We start from the raw sequence: 13,086 nt of genomic DNA, 5'->3' as shown, positions 1-13,086 counted from the left end.
AAAAAAAATCACAATACTGAAACACAGCTTGGCCCAGAAAGATTTGTCTGTGCGAGCCTCAGTCGCAGTAGGAGGTGATGATAGGAAAGGATGCTGACATGAATGCAGCATCCACAGAGGCACTGATGTGCTGCCCTAAATGGCCACAGCACTGTGCTCACACAATGCAATGAAGAGAAACACCATGTGAGAGGTGGATAGCAGTAATAATACCAGAGCTGGGCTGCCAACTGTGAGACCACCTGCACCAGCTCTGGTAAGGCAATTCCCATGATTTCGAGCACTGACTCTGCTGGTTCAGCAGATGCAGGTTTAAACCAGCAGAAAAAAGCATGCCCCCCAAAAATGCCCTGCCTTTTTCAACGAGCCTGGAGCAAAAAAACAGAACAAAACAAAACAAAAAAACCAACCAACTATATTTCCAAAAAAACTCACAGCTGCTTATCTGAAACAATTCATGACAGTGAAAGAACTGGATAAATATGTCACGCAATGCTGCAGTGTGATTTTTTTTTTAAGGCAAGCATGACAGCACTGAGGCAAGCAAGGGAAGAGTGAGTCAGCAGATGATTTCATAAGAGCGCTTGGCAGCCGCTGCAACATGACAGCGAGGAGGGAGGTTTTACGAGGTTGATGGGCAGCCATGACCCCAAACTCACATAGCATACAGACAAGTTTGCAAGCCTCCAAAATCAACATGGGAAGACTAGAACTGAGGAAAAATGCTGAGGGAGAGAAGGCTCTTGTAGAAGGAGCAAACATCTTGGGAGAAGGGCCCCAAAAGCCTTTGCAAGGCAGGATAGTCCCAGATAGCCTCTCTGTTCTATCCCATAGCCGCTCCCTCTTGCATCCCACTGCCTTCCATAAAACTTCCTCCCAAGAAGGAGAGGAGGAGGAGGTGGAAGAGGAGGAGGAGGATGTGGGAGAGAAGGTGGAAGGCTCCAGTAGGCCTGAGGGCTCCTAGCAAAAAGCCCAGGTGCAGAGGCGTACATATAACCCAAAACAGAGGCTGCTGTCTGCCCATGTCAGCATGAGCAGCTGCTGGAGCAGGTACAGAGGAGGCTACAAAGATGCGCAGAGGGCTGAAGCACCTCTCCTGTGAAGACTGGCTGAGGGAGCTGGAGTTGTTCAGCCTGGAGAAGGCACTGGGGAGACTCCATTGCAGCCTTCCAGTATTTAAAGGGAGCTCATAAGCAGGAGTTGGATTGGCTTTTTACATGGCCTGACTTTTTACACAGTGATAGAACGAGGGGGAGGGGAGATGGCTTTAAACTAAAAGTGGGGAAATTTAGGATAGATGTTAGAAAGAAATTGCTTATTCAGACTCTGATGAGGCACTGGAACAGGTTGCCCAAAGAAACTGTTTGTGCCCTGGAGGTGTTCAAGGTCAAGTTGGATGGAGCCCTGGGCAGACTGATCTAGTGAGTGGCCACCCTACCCATGGCAGGGAGGTTTGGAACTGGATTGGGTTCCTTCCAACCTAAGCTATTCTATGATTCTATTATTTCTCTAGTCACTACTGCCCAGGTTGAGAGCAGCTGCATCATAGCTGTGTGGGAGCAACCAGGCAGCAGCCATATCCAACCCCCCAGTGTTGCTGAGTGGCCTCTCTGCAGCCACATGTGGGATTTCCACTCAGGAGTGCAATGGAGATGCAGAGAATGGTGTTACAATACGTGAAAAATCGAAAGTAAAGAGCAAAGAACTCATGTGCTGGGGCTGGCAGGGAGTAGGTTATCTCTACAGCACCCAAACAAGGAGTGGGTAAGAGTCCTTCTTTCCATCTGTGCTTGGGTACATCAAGGCTTCCTCCCTTCTTCTGCCCCCATAATGCACATGGCCTGTAAGGAGCAAACAAAAAAACTCATGGAGAAATGGACAGGGACTTTAGTTATAGGTACTGGCACAACACCCTCTGTCGCATGTGGAGAGTGAGTGAATCACCTGAGTGAACAGAGAGGCACAGCCTTTATATACCATTAACACTGGCATAAATATTGAACCAAAATGTGTTCTACATCACATCTGAACAAAACCCAAGCAATACCTAAGCAAACCTCCAGATACTCATGAGGAAATGTGAAAACATCCTCAGGGTCGGCAAAGGACACGGTGAATAAGAGAGCAGGGGCAATGAGCAAGGAATAAAACTGAAAGAGGCTTCAAGGACACATTAATTTGTTTGCAGCATTTTTTAATCAACAATTTTATTAATTGCAATCAATGCTTTCAAGTAAATTTTGCCATGTAAACACCAGTAGGTTCTGTCAGCCTATTCTGATACTGCTGTTCTGCTTAATATTTGCTTTCATCATTCCTGCACAGGTTCAAATTCACCATTAAATTTTCTCCTTTTTATTTTTTTTTTTTTTCCAAATTCCTTGCAAGAAATTCATAATCAGCTTCCCCGAAAAACTCTGTAGTTCAAGACTGCCATCTTGAGGTTTACTATATTTAAGGACTAGCACATTGACTGAACTACTCCTGTTTCAGTAGTTATTGGTGAGCTCAAAGATACTGTTTTAAAAATACATTAACATATGTGCAGAGAGGTGGTTCTTTTCTGCTCTCTATTACTTTGAGCTAAGGGATCTAGCCAACAGAAATGTCACTCTCAGTCAAGATTATCAGAAACGAATAGTAATAGTGAGTATTCTGCTCTGAAACATTCTATGCAGAATGACTTAGGATGTAACTAGTATTCAAAATGTGACCAATTACAACCATCTGATAATAAGACACAAATTTCCAGAATACTTTTAAGTCAGGCGTACAAATGGACTCATTCTGATTTATTAATTTAATTATAGTTTTGCAGTTTTGTTTGTGGTTTTTTTTTGTGTGTGTTTGTGAGAAGGTTTACTTGAATTCTTAACTTAAAGCTGATATTGGAGATCAAATAAAATCGTGGATGTTAAAAAAATTCTTTCAAATCAACACAGGAAGTATATTTCTGTGGATATTCTCACGTTTTCAAATAATAAAGAGAATGTAACGCTTTGAAGTACAATTTTAGGTGGTATTATGAAATAATCTGCCTTCTACAGCATTGTGCAGGCGTTGGTTATTTATCACTGCAGGAGAGTAAATGAGTAGATTATTACAGCAGATCACACGTAGGTTTTGAAGTTGCGCTGAATGGGGGATGTTGCTTTTCATTCTTCCCGCTGCAACTGCCAGGTGTCTTTCGGTTTGGGAAAAGGATGTGTGCCAACACGTTCACAATCAAGTGCATTATAGAATGAGGCGCCACAGGAAACCAGAGACCCTCAAAAATGTGCATTGTTAGCACCACAATTAACCTGTGTTTCCTTGTGATAGTTCTTGCTTTAAGCCCAGCAAAAAGTCAAACCTTTCTGAAGCCATTGCCTCTGATATCAAGCCCCCAGTTACCTCCACTACACAAACTGCTCAAGTATGTTTCTTTCTTTTTCTGAGAATTTTAAATTCTATTAGATGGGAAATATTAAAATTATAAATTTGACTGAAGTTTAGATGAAGAGCAATCTACCTCTGTCTATGTAACGCAGCCTAAAGAATTCTAGTTTGTTTTCCAGCTTAGAGGCAGTCTGTAGCAGAAGGTATTTTTAACTTAAGCTTATTAGTACAGCAGTGACAGATCTCCCCCTCAAAAACAAACAAACAAAAAAAAAAAAAAAAAAAAAAAAAAAAAAACACTGTGAACTCTTATCATTTATAAAGTAAAAGAGTCTGAACTAGTCTGGAAGGAGGAGAGGTAAGAAATGAATTCCCTATTCACAGCTAAGAAAATGATGACTTTGAGCCCCAAATACCTTACCAAAAAGTTGTGACAGTATGGCAGATTGAAAAGGATAGGATCAACCCACAGACCCAGCTCCCCTCATAGACCTGCCTCCTGTCTGCAGACCACAACAACATCAGAGTCCAATGGAGGTGAAACAGGACAGCCACAGTCAAGGCTTTTGTAATAAATGATGTCTTTCTCCACAAATAAAGGCTCTTTCAAAGTTCTGGAGTGTGTTAAGCCTATTCACAGAGAATAACACTTTATTCTGGAAGGAACCTTTGTTATTTCTTGAGACTGAAGTGCCACTGAGCATGAACAAGGGTGGCAGGGTCCCTCTTTGTGACTAAGAGGTTGCTGAGGCTGAGCTATGTGGTTGCTCACCTGGAAACTATTGCCTGGGTGTGAGCCAGGCAACTATTTTGGTTCCCTCCACAGGCATGGAGTTGAGCTGGATGCCTGTCCCAGACAGGCCAAAATTGTCCCCTGTCCTCTGGAAGGGCAAAGAGCAAGAATAGCACAACATCTAAAACGAAATTCAAATGTATTTGCCCCTTCCTCCTAAGAACTTTCAATTAATTTAATGCTTGTTACTTCCTTTTTCTTTTTTAATTTTATTTTTAACTCCCAGCGATGACTGGGAAGGTAATAAAAAAGCTCAAGACTTATGCAAAAAATTCACCCTAAAGTGTGATCAACAGCTGGGAAGTTCTGAATGTGTAGCTTTCAAAAGTGGCTTAGCCAAATGTTATGTTTTTGGATTACTTTCTATACTTTGACTTGTGTTAATATCTTTTTGAATGTTTCATAGAATTTACATTAGTAGTTGCATGACTAAGTTGTATTTGATGCTTTTTCTTTAGAACAACAGTGACTTATGATAACGTGTCTTACATGGACTGTGAAAGAATGGCTTTATATCCTGTCATGTTTTTACATTGTGTTCTAAACAAAGATATTTTCCTGTGTTAGAATAAATCTAAATATTTTGAGAAACTATCTATTTTTGAGCCTTACAATTGCTATGGCTGTTTCTCCTAACAGGTCTCTTTTTCCTTTTGTCTTTTTCTGTGTTTTTATAAGGCACCTCCAGTACTTGATCTTTATTTTTATGCCTTTTTGCAAACTTCATTTATTATTATAATTCAAATATAGTTAGTGACACTTTATAATGCAGATCACACATTTAAAATTTAAGACCTTCTTTCCCATCTCAGTTAATAAAGTGTAATTAGCAAAGAAGCATATGAATAACTGAAAAACTATGTATATATTTGCAACACTTGGGTTCTTTGTGGCACCAGCTGCGACCCAAAGCAATATATGCAGGACCAACCACTGCCTAAGGACTAGCTGAAGGCACTCAGCAGGGCAGCTTTCCCAGCTTGAGTCCAAGAATGAGACTGAACCTGATATGACAGGAGAGAGTCATTTCACTGGAAAGCAGAGTGACTTGTGCGTCTTCGGTTAAGCCGTCGTTGTAGTGACTTGGAAAGGTAAGTACAACTATGTTCCCTGGATAAGGTTCTGAGATAAAAGAAGCATTGGCATTTCCATAGGATATGCCTGCAAGGGACGCACAATTAATTTTGTAACTCCTGCACATGTAAGAAATATTTCTAGAATAATTTATAGAGCAATATTTGCTTGAGAGCTGTGTTGCAGCTCATGCACTGAAAACAGAATTTAGCAATCAGCAAGGAATAGAAAAGGAAGCTGTTGTTTAAAGACATCCTTTCTGTGCATTGAAAAGTACACAATCAGGGTACCAACGCCATCAGTTAATGCATATTCTGAATTGCTGTGAATAATGCTTTGATAAGTTCATGCATACATTTCCTCATGTTAAGCAAAGAAATCTTAGAGTAGGAGCTAAAACAAGGTAGTAAGTATAAAAGAACAATTGTTTTTGAATGGAATTTGAAAAAAAAAAAACACATATGGAAGCTGTATGTAATCTTCTTACCTTTATGTACATTTTGTTCCAGCGGCAGAGCAAGATGCCAAGGTCACCTGCCAACAAGCAGAAAGCTTAGAGGTAGAGAAAGCTAGTTTTGAATGATAGAGACCTCATGAGCAAATGAGGGTGAACTTAATAACACAAAGAGCTTGTGTGTATGTGCAAAATTTTGCTGAGTGAATAGTGATACACATCTGTATGTATATGCTGCATGATATCTAGAAGGCTGGTTGTCCTACAGTCAGTCTTTAAAATATGTACATAAATGTGAACTTGGAAGTATGTACATGACTTGAATTCCTCATGGTATGAGGAGATCGGATGGTAGTTGTGTTCACATGTATTGGTCATCCATCAAACCAGCATTATCTACAATATCAAGCCAACAGTATCAATTGAACCCAGATTAAACTAAAAAGCCCAATTGTAAAGCTGCCAATATAAACTAACAACCAAAAAAATCAACCCGTAAACTTGAACAATTTGATATGAAGTGCCTGGCTCTATGTGCAGCATCAGCTGCCTTGAGAGGATCCAGGATCTCTATGTAAAAACAGTGGAGCTCTCATAGCAAGGCTGATACCTTCGCAAGTTTTGAACCAAAAAATATTGCAGCTGCTCGCACGGTTGATTTGCCATGGACTGGGGGCCATAAGAGAAAAACTATATAGAGAGCTGAACAATTCATTTTCCTTTGCTTTTGATCTCACTGCACAGCAAAACATTAAAGTTACCTGTTAAAAAGCTGAAGATCCAGATGGGAGCAATGCTATAACTGCAGTGTCTGTGGCTGATGGCATTCCTCAAGAAGAGCTATTTAGACTTGTTCAGAAATGCTTCTGACAGTGTTAAAATGATGGGAGACAGAGGAATTTTGCTAAACTCTTCTCCCGTCATTTCTGCCATCAGTGGTCTGATAGTAATTGTAGGAAATTAGTTCAAAAAAGCAGCTGCAGACATGGGTGCAGCCTGAAGCTATCAGAGTTACTTCTGAGCTTTATTTCTCTCTGGAGGGGAATGCCCAGTCTCCCAGGAAACCAAGTCTGGATACAACTTCTTCTTGCTTTTCATACATGTCAATACCTATTTATAATTGTATTTTCTTCATGTAGGGTTGGAATACACACTAACTGCTGACTGCCGCTTTTTATGCTACAGTCAGTGGAAACACAAGTTTCAATTTTTCCCATTTTTGATTTGTGTTTAAGATATGTTTCCTTTGCAGTGGCTCATGTACTGTCACTTTTGAACAGAAGAGCACTAGGGAAATTCTAACTTTGAAATTAATTACAGGAATAAAGCCTTCTTTGCATATTTTCTAATTACCCCTTTCTTTGTTAATGCCAAATAATGCCTTCAGCATCTTCCTGGAAATAGTCTCATTGACCCTGTTCTCTGATTATCTCCCATCTGCGCTGTGAAAGCTATGGGTCTTCCATTTCCAATTCAAAAACCTCCAGAATTAAAACCATTAGTTGAAACAGTAAGAAGATTAATAAGCTGTGCAGGTGCATGTTGCGAACCATAAACAGCAGCCTTATCCAATCATGGGTGAAGGAGCTATAAACAAAGGTGGAGTGCCTTTCGCTCTCTGACAGTCCCTATGATCCTGGTTCATGAGCAAATTAGACTTTAAAGTCACCTAACATTTTTGCAGATACTGTGAAAATCGCAAACATTTGGAGAACACTGCAAGAGAGGCGTGTGCCTGGAACCAGAATGAGTAAGACCGCACAGAACAGTGGAGAGCATCCGTGGGTGCTCAGCCCTTGCTTCTGCTTCATCCCCAGTGTTCCCACGTCCTGCCCATGTGCAGTACAAGTAGGGATGTGTGTGACAACGCATTTGCTTGTACAAGGGCTGCTCCAATAGTAATGCCTCCTATTCTGTATGTTGGCCTGTAACATCAGAGGCAGACGTTGGTGGTATGGCAGTAGAGCCTGAACCTTCCCACTAATATCTCACTACATGTTGTTGCCATGTGACAGATGGCAGCAGAGGGGCACTCTGACACAATGGTGTCTGACAAGTTCGTATGAAACAAAGGTGTGTCACTGAATTCCTCCACGCAGAAAAAAATGGCGCCCATTGACATCCAAAAATACTTACTGAACATTTCTGGAGATCAAGCAGTGGATGTGGGCATAGTGAGGCAGTGGGTGGTGCAGTTCAGCAGTGATGACAATGTTCACCTGCACTGGTGCAGATTGTTACGAGCTCTATACGCAGGCTTTTTCTCATTTCTGGCAAAAACATACAGCTAATGGTGGTGACTGTGTTGAAATTTTTTTTGTAGCTGAGAATTTGCTCAAATACTGCTATTGTGCTCTTTGTATCTGCTGTAGTCTCCATGGAAACAAATAGGAAGCATTACTTTTGGAGTTACTTACATAACTCAGTCACCATCCAGCAACACAGGTGCCTTGTAGAAGAGCCCTGCTGCAGCAGGGCCATTCTGCCAACGTTACAAAATTCACAGAAAAGTGTGGGTGTGCGATTTTAGCTGCAAGGACCACGTGCCAGACCTTGCTCCCTTTTTTTTTTTTTTTTTTTTTGTCTTGTTTTTGGCTGCACAGCATGTTGTTCTTGTAGTTTGTTCTCATGATCCCTTGAGTCATGCTATGAGCTGTTTGCAGAAGAATTGGCAAATAGCCCTCATTGCACTGTCTGTGATTTAACCATTGCAAGTCAAGGTTTACACAGAATACTAACTGGGAGGCCCTAAAGCACTGGTGCAAGCCTGCAGCATGCTGAGCTGTTGTGTAAATTGAAGTCAAAAAGGTAAATTGCAAGTTTGAACTACAAACATATGAGTGAACAGTGGCTCTCTTAGCCACCCCTTAAAATGGACAATTCTGCTTTTCTATTGCCTCCTTGAGCTTTTATTTTTCATTGCAACATAAGCTAAGGCTTGTTTTCTGTTTTTTGTTGGGTTTTTTTGTTTTGTTTTGTTTTTGGCTGTTTCTTGAAGGTCTTGATGTTTCTTGGGATCTCTTCAAAGAAGATCAACAGAAACCAATCGGAAAATGAACACAGTCCTAATAATACCTAAAATGAACAACAGTGAGGCCCCAGTCCAGGCTCCATCCACTAATTTAAAATTAAGTTGGCCTGCACTCTTCATTTATTTACTCCCTCAGCAGCCCAAGGGAATATGTGCAGTGTGTGAAGTGAAGCACGTGCCTTTGCAAGAGCAGCGTTTATGTCATTCAAGGGAAAAAAATAATACTGCAAATGAAGAAATATCTCATTAGAATTGCATTTATAGCTCCCCAAATACCAGCCAAGTGTTTTTTTAAATATATATCTATACTTTGACTTTGAAATACATGTTGCTACCAAAAAAGGGCCTATAAGGAACCAGTGATATCATCCATTGTCTTAGGGTGTGTTTGAAGGTTGTTAAAGAGATGTCTGAAGAGAATACAAGCAAAGGGGATGTAAAGACAGAAGGAAAGGGAGGATATTGGGGAACAATCCCTATTTATGAGCAGCTCAATTAACAATGGGGCTGAGAATGTGATTCTCATCCCTGTCCTGGCACAACTTCCCACCACAAAGTTCTCTTCTGTACAGATGGTTCCCTCACAAGCAGTAACTCAGGATCAAAAGCCATCCTGTACTCTCAAAACAGCTTTATATTAAAACTGGTTTTAATAAAATGAGTTTTGGATGAAATTTCAGCTCTTAAATTGCAGATTTCTGGGGTTGGATTCTGTTCATATTTCCATATTGCTCTATCCACATTTTGATATAAGCGTTAGGTTATGGTCAACTGCTTTTATCTATCTCAGTAAAAATTTCCCTTTTAGAAAAAAATAAAGTTGGATGTTTGTTGTAAAACACCGTCAGGAATTCCCCAAGCTTATCCTTTTTTGCTTCCCTCTTGAAACTTTGAGATACATGCTATTGGATTGGGCATAGTTTGTGTGTTGTAGCTCTGGGGAAAGCATGGATTTCTTTGTCTGAACTGCTGGAGGCAAAGGAGGCAGCTGCATGATTGCATGCAGAGGAATTGCTTGTAAGCCTGGCCTCCTAGAAAATACTGGGACTATCCAAGCCAACAGAAAAATGTGTTGGTTTTTGTTGTTTTGTTTTGTTTTTTACAGCACAGATAAAAATGGCAAAGCATTCCTAAAGATTGGTAGCTGTCCCATGAATTCAGTCTATGGAGTTCAACAAGCACTCTGCAGCTGAAAGAGCCTCTGAAAGTTTTCACTCAATTGCTGGCTGACTCCCCTCACCAGCTATCTTCCTGACGGAGGTTAAATGAGGATAAGCCTTTAAAACTCTAGTATTTTAAAACAAGTTACCTTATTTTTCGCTGATTTGGCATCTATTTCCATGGAAACAGAAGCAAGAACTAGAAGCCAAAAGCTGAAGTTGGCTGCACCACTGCTCTTGGCTTGTTCTACTTCCATTTCCATGGAAACTGATGTAAGATCAGTGCAAACAAGACAAAGTTTGCTTCTCTCTCTCTCTCTCTCTTTTCTTCTTCTTTTTCTTTTTTTTTTTTTTTTTTTTTAATTAACCCTTCTTTGATTTTCTCTTTCCAGTTGCCTTCGGTGCTAATGATGCAGTTACCAAGTCACTGGGAATGCAAGCAAGAGCAGCCCACGTACCTTGTGAATCAGTGCATGCATGCACGTGTATGTGCACTCCATTTTCTAGCACTTTAGAGTACTCACTGATTTACTTTAAGTATGCTAAAAGTTACAATAAAATAAAATAAGTAACACACAAAGAAGCTAGCAAGGGATGGGGGAAGAACAGATTATTATGTTCCTTCATTAGCAGAATACTCTTCTGGTACAGGTTTATTGTCTCCTGGTAAACAAACGTTTCTCTTTTTTCCCCTCTAATCTGCAAGGTGTAGGAACATATGTCACAAGCCTATAAAGGTGCTCTGTTAGAGTCTCTGTACAGACTGGGGTTGGCCATGGCTCATGGAGCATAAGCCATTCAGATTCACTTTGGCCTTATGACTGAACCTGATCTGAGATTAAATCACATTTGGGGAACTGATACATTTACCCTGCTTCATTAACAGGGCTTTTGGTGCCAATCCCAGAAAGTCTGGATCCAGACATGTAAACCTCAAAGTAGTAAAGCATCTAATCATGTGCTGGAGTCCTCCATAAGCCCAAACAAATACAGTTTATGGACATGCTCAACTGCTCCACTTGCTCAAGTCCTGGACGCAGATGCTTACATGACGAAAAGTCTTCCCAGCTTGTAGCAATTTGGTTGGGCTTGGGCAGCTTTAGAGGAGTCTCTGATCGATTTGATTATTGTTTCTTACGAAATGCATGGAGGAAGCCATTGGGACAAAATAGATAAACAGAAAGGGGGTGGCCTAGATCACACTTATAGCTACAAGAAAAACAGCAACAACAACGAAACCACCAGATTTATTGGCAGAAGAGAATAGAAGCCAAGGCTTTAAGAGAGAGATGAAAAATACAAGGAAAATCAATACTTCTTTACATCTTGATTTGCTTCTGCTTCCAGTTAATAACATCTCTAGCTTAGCCAGATTTTAAGAACTTGTTAAATTTTGCACCAGTGAATGTCCACACCTGATCTGTATCAACTCTGCTCCCACCTGACCAGGATTAGATATCTGAATATCAAAAATAGTTAATCATAGACCCATAGAATATCCTGAACTTGAAGGGACTCACAAGAATCATAGGGTTCAACTCCTGGCTCCACAAAGGGCCACCCAGAGTCAAAGAGTGGTGCCTGAGAGTGGTGTCCAACTGCTCTCTGAACTCTGACAACATGGGGCCATGCCCGCTGCCCTGGTGAGCCTGTTCTATGCCCAGTGTCCTGTGGTGAAGAACTTGTTCCTAAAGCCCAACCTGACCCTCCCCTGATTTGAAGTGTTCTCACTACAATGACCTGTAATTAGCAGTTGTGTAGTGACTATAGTACATACGAAAAATAAAGCTCACTCCCTAAAGTGCAACTGTAGTGGTTGTGTTGTATTTATTGATATTCATAAGATGAATTAAATTCAGATCTGATTTTACTCCTTCTAGCATTGGGTTGGTCAAGACCATTTCCAAGGTTACTCAAAGAAGTCTTCATGTCTTTCTTGCAAACTGTCTGACCTCTCCTTGAATTCAGACAGCTGCAATAACAAAACTGATGAAAAGCACAGATAAATGTACTATCACCCAAAGAAACAAGAAAAAAAAGGAGAGGGGAAGGGAAGGGGAGGAGAGGGGAAGGGAAGGGAAGGGAAGGGAAGGGAAGGGAAGGGAAGGGAAGGGAAGGGAAGGGAAGGGAAGGGAAGGGAAGGGAAGGGAAGGGAAGGGAAGGGAAGGGAAGGGAAGGGAAGGGAAGGGAAGGGAAGGGAAGGGAAGGGAAGGGAAGGGAAGGGAAGGGAAGGGAAGGGAAGGGAAGGGAAGGGAAGGGAAGGGAAGGAATCTGGGATTCCAATCTGGCAAACAAGATAAATGGGAAACAACAATGAGTATGCAAAAGGAAATATCTGGTTTGATAAGGTTGACTGTCTGCCACTGAATCAAGTGTCTCCAATGTTCTATTCTTTCCCTACATATTGTTTTTTTTTCGTTTACTCAGTGACTAGTTCAGAAGAAATCCTTTCATGCTCCTATTTTAAATGTCTTTCACTTTGGAAACCAAGCTGCTATTTCAGTAGCTGTGGTTCATTAGCCAACCCATTCAAAGAGCGTGTTCCTGCCATGCCCTTTTTATTTTAGCTGACCCTGTTTTGTCCTGCTTCTGCTTCACAGATGAATTTGATAGAAAATGTGAAGTTACGGCACCAAAAAGTCTGCATTATTCGTAATCCATTTAGTGGTTTGGACACAGGCTCAATAGCATCTATCCAAGAAAAATATCACTGGTAGGTCTTTCTCTTCTGGAAAACTGCATGACATGAAAATATTTCTCATTTTCTCAAAAGAGGATAATTTTCATTTATGTATTTGGCCTGGGAGAGACCCTTTGTTTCCTTGCCATAGCTCTGCCAGAGGAAATCCTGCTGCACACACCAGTGCTTCTGCTGCAGGCACATGGGCTGGGGATGTGCAAGACACCGTGGGGCTGAGTGTGCTCCACGGTCGCTCAGTAGAGGATGAGTGCTCCTTGTTGGTGAGCTTTGTTCCCCTTCCAGGTTGCTCCTCCTCAATTCTCTCCTTCATGGTTTGTGCAGGAAGCAACCAGTATCACCCCCACCCCTACCAAGGGATCTGGTCTGCAACCAATTTCCCTTTGACTATCACTTTCCTCTAGGCTCAAGTTCACCATATCTCTTTTTTTCTGCCTGTAGACACCAATGTACCTAAATCAAGGATCTTCTATATTTCTTGCTGCTCTGCATGATCTT

The sequence above is a fragment of the Tetrao urogallus genome, assembly GCF_951394365.1.
Source record: "Tetrao urogallus genome assembly, chromosome: 1".
NCBI lineage: Eukaryota > Metazoa > Chordata > Aves > Galliformes > Phasianidae > Tetrao > Tetrao urogallus.
This window is presented reverse-complemented; position numbering follows the sequence as displayed.